This window comes from Aptenodytes forsteri, unplaced genomic scaffold (genome assembly GCF_000699145.1).
Source record: "Aptenodytes forsteri isolate BGI_AS27 unplaced genomic scaffold, ASM69914v1 Scaffold396, whole genome shotgun sequence".
Taxonomy (NCBI): domain Eukaryota; kingdom Metazoa; phylum Chordata; class Aves; order Sphenisciformes; family Spheniscidae; genus Aptenodytes; species Aptenodytes forsteri.
The window spans coordinates 1,332,832-1,340,328 of record NW_008794215.1 but is presented as its reverse complement, the minus strand read 5'-3'; the positions used below and the strand labels follow the sequence as shown (position 1 = coordinate 1,340,328).

The 7,497-nt window shown below is 42.4% G+C and overlaps 1 protein-coding gene across 1 annotated transcript in view; it reads left to right on the top strand.

Annotated features, from left to right (window-relative positions):
• The window catches only part of NKAIN3 (Na+/K+ transporting ATPase interacting 3), a 198,555-nt gene that overhangs the window by 126,125 nt on the left and 64,933 nt on the right, over positions 1 to 7,497 (top strand). The window lies entirely within an intron of this gene.

Below are 7,497 nucleotides of genomic sequence, written 5' to 3'. Positions count from 1 at the left end.
CCTGTTCGCCTGTTCGCCGCGCTCCGGGTCGCTCGCGCTCCCTGGGGGCTAAGTGAGGGGGTTTGGCCGCCGCCCCTCTTGTCCCCGCCCACGCTGAGTCAAGCTGCCGCTGCTTTCTAGTGTAGACACAGCCCTGGTTATCATTGTTGTTAAGGTTGCCTAGCTTTATAAAATATTTTCAAGCATATAATTCTACCAAATTTGAAACATTCTGCCTAAAATTTTCCCGAGTATACTAAGGCCTGAAGCTAACTTAGCTCAACTATCAAAACTTTTCTGAGAATGAGACCGAGATAAAATGCTCCACCCTGACAATTAGAAAAAAACAAGGAGATCCTTGTTGTAGAGCAGGAGTTTGAAGTCTGCGGGGAGGAAGAGATGAAAGGGAATCCTCTAATGTTCAATATTTTTGCTCTCTGACTACACAGAAATCTGATGGAGTCGTTTCAATACCTTCTCTTAAATATGTCATATTCCTTCTCTGATGATTCTGTTAATGCAGAGCAGGCTCCAGCCCTCAGAGCTGCCTTGCACTGTCCCCATAGATGAGCTGCAAAGGCCCAGCAAACCTTTCACCTAGAGCAGCTCCTCCAGGAGTGACTGAAAGGCATTGCCTTTTGAGCTCATGTTTTTGCTGATGACAGGTGAGGAGGCAAGGCAAACAAGGACCGATAGAGAAGGCAGAAAAGTGAAAAATGTATGAAAAGACTAAGTGATAAAAGAAGAGGGGAAATTACCCCCTTCTAACATTAGGTATGCTCTTCAGAGAAGACGTCTAAGCTGACTCTAAGCAGTACATTCACATCCTATATGAAAGGACAGATGCTCTATTTCTTGTACACATTTTGTTCCATCCTTCACAGTTAGTGTTAAGCACCTTTCCATATCCGTACCTGAACTATCGTGCATGCCTAATCTAGCCTGACATTTCTGGGTTAAGTGTTAGCTACAGTTAGTGTGTCTGAACTCCAGTGAAAGAGCATTACTAATTAAGTACCAATTTTGAAATACCCCAATTCTCTTAACTTTATTCTTCTATGCATTTACATAGACAGTAATTGAAACTGGGCTCATACCTTCTCATATTAGGACTAATATGGGCTAATTAGGACGAATTAGGAGTGCTGTTTACTCTTTTTCAAGAAAAAAAGGATGCAAAGGCTCAGAAGAGTTGCTAGCTGCTGCTCAGGTAACGTGTTCTGTGAAATCTAGGGCAAATTACACTATCTTTATCATTCTTTTTTTCCGTTGTAGTGTCTTTGGTAACTTTTCTTTCATCTGTTTGGTCCTGAATAAAATGCTGAAGATTTTCAGAAGGTGCTGAGCATGTCCCAGATCAAACTTTGATGTAAATATGTTGGCTGAGTGATTCTGTTTGTACTTGTCCACACAGGTGAGCACAGTGCCAGTGCTTAGCAAACAGAAATACCATCATCTGCCAATGAGTAAAATAAGGCAACTCTGAAAGAAGGGTGCTCCATACAGCAGTGGCCAGACTCCTAGTGTGCACCACACCACGCAATACCGTAAGGTGGTTTTTCCCTCCCACTGTTTCCTCTCTCCTTTTCTGTGGTGAGCAATTGCTTGAAAGCTGTGCTTAGGCTTTATCCAGTGATATGTATCTGAAAATAAGTAGTCTGTTTAAGAGAGAGCGGGTCACTGCTTTCACCAGTTTGTTTGCCTGACATTGGGCTACTGTCATACAGGCACAGGACACGGTCAGTGGTAATCGGAGACTTTCCAGAGCTTCTTCAGGATAATTTAGCGGCAAAAAGGCTGGTTTAGCTACTGAGACCAATTTACTTTAGAAGTTACAATCCTGAATAAGCAGGAACACGTTGCATCTGACTGTCATTTACTAATTGGCATTTTGAGTTTCTCAGAACATTTGTTCACTCAAGTTTTAGTAGCGTCTTGTCTGTGAATTATGATTTACAACGAGCCAAAGCAAGACATGTGGGACAAAGCAGACAGAACACCGATGCCTGTCACACAGGCGTGTACTACTGCTTTTTAACTACCAGGCAAAGATTTAAATGAGCAAGGAGCCTTCAGAGAAAGCATCAGTCTCAGTAAGCAGTAAAAAAACTACTGTCATTAACACAGTTTCCTCTGAGCAGACATGCTCAAAGCAGCGCTGAAGATTTTGAGACCGGACAAGTTCAAAGCATCAAAGGAATGCATAGACACTGTAGAAATTCCTCACAGCTTTTTCTTAGGAAGCATATCACAAAGAGAGAGGACAACAGTACTCAGCTAGAGAAGAGAATTGTCTGGTTCTTTCCCACTGTTAATATCTGTGATTGTGCCACCACAGCCTGGCTCTGTTAAATTGGAGAGAATATTTAGAGGGGCCAGCTACTAACAACAAATAACTACAAATAAATTTTGCCCACATTAATTCATGAATCTTATGTGAATAGGCTGTGATTTTTGTGATTTTCTTACAGAAAGTTATTCAGGAAATCTTCCACACATAAATTTTAGGCAGTCAGTTGCCTGCACAGTTTTTTGATTGTACTAATTTTAAATAACTATCAGCTGCAAATGGGTCATTCAGCCATGTGTCTTAAGCCCTGTTCTCTAGTTATACGAACGTGACTGTAATTGAAAAGAGGACTATTAAGATCAAGTGCTGGAACCCTTGATTCTCTCGGGGAGTAAAAAGGGATATTTCTTGTGGGGATGAGGATGTGTCTGAACTTCAGATTTCTTGTGGATGAACTAGGGTTGATTTTCATTGACATCTTTTTCTTTCATAATTCATTTCTGCGCCTGGATACAGTATGTCATCTTCATGAGTGTTATCACACTTCCTTTGGAAACTGCGGGTTTGCACTTCTTGTTAGCACGCCTAGATGCTTCCTCCCCCAGAAGAAGTGTCGTGCAATGACCATGCCTTCTCACGAGTGTCCCACAGTACCTGGCTTGCCAGCCTGCCTGTGTGTGCCACTGGTGCTCTGAGACCACCCCAGCCCAGTGTCACCTCCCTGATGAAACGTGGCTGTGCAGCTGGATGTCGCCCCTTGCTGCTCTAGCTTGTTGGGTGTGCGGATATTTCTGGGTAGTCTCACGTTATGATTGCTGGTACCAGTCCTCTCTGGAGAGAGGGTAAGTACAGGTCCCTGTGAGTGATTAACAGTCACTTAGTAGGATCGACTAGCAGGTCTGCAAGCAGAATAAAAAAGCTGGGATGGAAAGCAGCAACGTAGTAAAGCAGAGGAGCTTGTGGCAGCTTGGAGGAGTGCTAGCAAAATGATAGGGCCTCTGGGAGACTTCATACTGTCTAAAACTTGTGTGAGGAGCTATTACACATTTGTTGGATGCCCAAAGATGAGAGGAGACTATATCCAATCAGCACAGTGTGGTATTAATATGATTGTAAGAAAGGTTTAAAGTGTTGATTTGTGAGCACGATGGCATTACCACCATTCTAATTGTCTTTCTGTCCTCCTGAGCATTCAGTCTCTTTTCTCTCACCCTCCTACTACCCACTGCTCAAAATGGGACAGGTATTAAAGAATATACAAATACCTAGATGTCCCTCCTCCCTAAGCATGCAACACAGCCAGCGCTTAGTGCTTTTCTTCTCAACCCCTACATAGGATTTATTTTTTTGGTCTTTCCTTTTCTCCATGCCCAGGGTGAGGGCACTTCATGGGCTGACAAGAATAACGTTTAAGGAGAAAAGAGCATTTATGGCAATAGACAGAAAAGAAAAAGTAGCAAAGGAGGGGTTTGTCATGTGGTTGCATTTAAGGACTCTACTTTGAGCTGACATGAAGTGTTAAAAGAGAAGTTATCCGCTGCTTGTTGGTTTTCAGGTATGAAAATGAACACTGCCAGTGCCCTGTATGGTCTCTGCAACCAGCGCAGAGCCCACACTGCCAGGCACTGCCATACAACTCTCCTCGTCCTGCTGCCAACATTTCTTTCTGCCTTCCTCTTCTGCACTAGCTCTGGAGTAAATAGCAGTAACCACCTTTGCCTAGTTTTAGTGTTGCCTTTCTGCCTTTCTTCAGCGCCTTTTTTGAAAGACATCTCCAAAGAAACAACTTTGAGACATGCACAAGGAACTACTTGCTTTGCTTTGAACCTTTCCACAACTGATATCAACCCACCCATTGGTAGTTCATGGAGACATATAGGCAATTACTAGCACCTGCCTTATCTAACCTACAGCCTGTAAGGAATTCCTTAGTTCTTTCCTCCCATTATCATACACCACACACACACGCACTTTGCTTTTAGCTTGCTAACACACATTATGCATTTCACAGAAAGACATATCTGTGAAACCATTGCTCAAGCTACCAGGACTCTGGAAAGCCTTTGGAATATGTATTTATGCAATATCTAAGAAAAAGCAATGATTGGACATTGACTTATTATCCTCTTGTATCTTTTTTCTATGAGAAAGTAGTCTACATAGTTAATTTACTGCAAACATAGCTGCTGGGGAAAACAGGTAAGCAAACAACTGGCCTGGACATATGGCCATGGAAACAAAAACCTGCTCTCAGTTTACCCTTTTTCTAGTCTGAAATGCTTATTAATATGGCTCAGCACTACATACGTTTGCTAAAAAAAATCTTCTGCTTGCAATGCTTACTTAGTGAATGTAATATTTGCTTATTAAGACATCACTGAATATCTGAAAAAAGTTCCATGGTATTTCAAGAGATCATCAGATCTCACTTTCTGCACTGAGGCAAGATGAAGTAGTCTTTACCATCTTTTATAAATGTTCGTACAATCTGTTCTGCAAAGTCTGACCGTGCCGGCATTTCCAGTCTTCCTCGTTAACAATTCTCATAACTAGAAATTTTTCCAACTTAAATTTTCTTTGCTAAAAATGAAGAGCATTTTCCCCCATGTTTTTCATTCAGTGAACAAGGAAAAAAATTGATTACATTTCTCTCAAGAATTTTTTTTAACATATTTGAAAACTGTTATCATACATCCTGCTGATTACCATAGTCTTTTCTTCTCCAGATTAGCTGTGCTAATTCTTCCAGTTGTGACTTTAGGTCACTCTTCCTAAGCCCATGATCATTGTCATCGTGTTCTTGATTCTCTCCACTATTTCCTGAAGTGTGGTGCCCAGCAGAGAACACGGTACCTAAGGTAGACTATAACCACTGGTGTCGTCCTAACTTATACTTGCGCTAAATTCCCAAAATGCATCATTTAAAAATTTCACCCACTATATGATAAAAAAGAGTTGAGCAGTGAGCCTCATTTATATCTTAGATAAAATGACCTTCTTTCTTCACGGGTTGCTTCTGCTTTCACGGTGTGACCGCAGAGCCTCCCTAAGTCTGGCCTTCTTCTGTCTTGCCAGTCTAAACTTTGATCGTGTCTCTCTGCTGGCATCTGTAGGGCTCTTCCCCAGGCACCTACAAAGGTTGTACAAAACTCGGGAAACAGAAATCAGACCAATGGTTGTAGCTGGTAAGAACAAACAAGGTTCCAGGTACATGATTCGTTCTTCATGGCTGGAAGCTGATCTGATAACAGATATTCTCTTGCCTCATGTATATTATTTTGCTACGGAGGGAATCGCTAAAAGTCACTTTCTCCATTCAGAGACTCCTTAATATGAGGGGAGCATTGTGTAGCAATCCTAGAAAATGTCATTTTCCCACATTCTACATAGCAGCCAGAGGCAAAATGATTTTTCAATTACCTTTGCTGTAAATGAAATATACAGAAGGTATAGATTCTCTCTTAAGGAGGTCAGCACGGGAATAGAAACAGTTGCGAGCCAGTAAGAGATATGTCAGTACTACTACCTGAGTCATCCCTTAGTAAATATTTGTGTGAAGTATGTTATGCGCCAGTCTAATGTAGCCTGAAATTACACTGCCATTTAGAAGCAGGAACGTTCCTCCTGCACGCTGGCCACGGTTTGCCTGCTACCTCAACGCGATTGCTCCGTGAGGCCACATTTTGCCAGTTGAGCAGCACCTGACTGCGGAGGGGAGCTCATCAAAATCAGTGAAGTAACTGTACGATGAACACATCACCAAATGTGCGGAGAGGTGACACGGCCTCACCCGCGGGTGTCTCTTGGGGCATTTTCTTCCTTGGCGAGGCGCTGGCGGTGTCATCACTTCTCCAGTGCTGGGTTGTGCAGCCATTACTGTGTTATTAACTGGTTTAGTCCTACGACCTCTCTCTATTCGGTGTTGACATACACTTGTCACACGATGTGTCACCGTGCTCACACTATTAGTCATGGATCAGTCTCTTCTCTGGCTCACTGCTGAGTTACAGGTAGTTGCAAGACAGGTAGAAATTAAAAGAAAAGCCAAGTAACAGTAGGGTTAATAGCGAACAAAGGTGGGATGTGAGTCAGAGGCATCAGACTCGCAGGTTTGCTTCATACGAGCTATCAGTCTCTGATTTGGAGCAATTGATGTTCCCTTTGAACACAAGTGCTTGAGAGAAACATCGAGTGAAATGAAAAGCTCAGAGCAGCTTCCAGGCTGCTGGAAACTTGCAGCAGGCTCCGGCCGCCTTGCAAAGCAGCAACAGGGAGAGTTGTGAGCAAGTTAAGGAAATCAAGTCAAGCTGGCTATTTCTGATATGAGAGTCAAATATCCTGTCAGAGATGCAGCACCATTGATCAGTCGAGCACAAAGCTGTGCTGATCTTATTGTCTGGATGAGCAGTTGTCTTCCTACAGGGGCTCTTTAAGCCAAGGAGCACTTGCCTTTCCTCGGCTAACCACAGTTCTATGTCCTAAGTCCTCTTGACAAAGCTGTTACTGAAAGGAAGATGAAAGCGCGGGCACTGCTGGTAGAGCCTTTGATACTGTTTGTTAGGATGAGGCACTGCAACAGCACAGAGTAGAAGGTGGCAGGCAATTAAAATCGGTTTCATTCAGAAAACACGAACCAGCTACTCAGCCTCTGCTTTTGCAATCAAGCTTGCTCACCATTATAACACCGCGCTAATGAGTGCTTCACAGGTTTGAGCATAGACCACCTTGTATAATTTAATAGGCATCATAAAAAACTCTAATTGAGCACCCACATGCTTCAAATGAACCTGTGGGACCAGTGTCTGAGGAAGATCTGCAGGTTGAAATAAGGCTGGGAAATGATCCCAGTTTGAACTGATCTCATTATATTGGTGCTATCTGAAAGTGTGAGTCACATGCATGCAGGCACTTTTCTTACATTTATGGTTTTTTCTGCCTTATTACCTCATTGTAAAATGCTTTTACAAGCAGAAATAAATGAGAGGGATATTGCACCTTGCTGACCTGTATCTTAGCTTTGTTGTGTTCAAAATACCTATAGGACTATACAATCTGCATGTGAATTGCAAGTTGATATATATCTTCAGGAAAGAAGAAGCAATGTAAATAAATGAAGATTTTCATAAGACACTAATGTCATTGGAACATTACATTCATTAATATCGCCCTCCTTGGAAAAGCAAACTTTTGCAGGAATGTTTTTGCAGCTATTATAAACTGCCACCCTT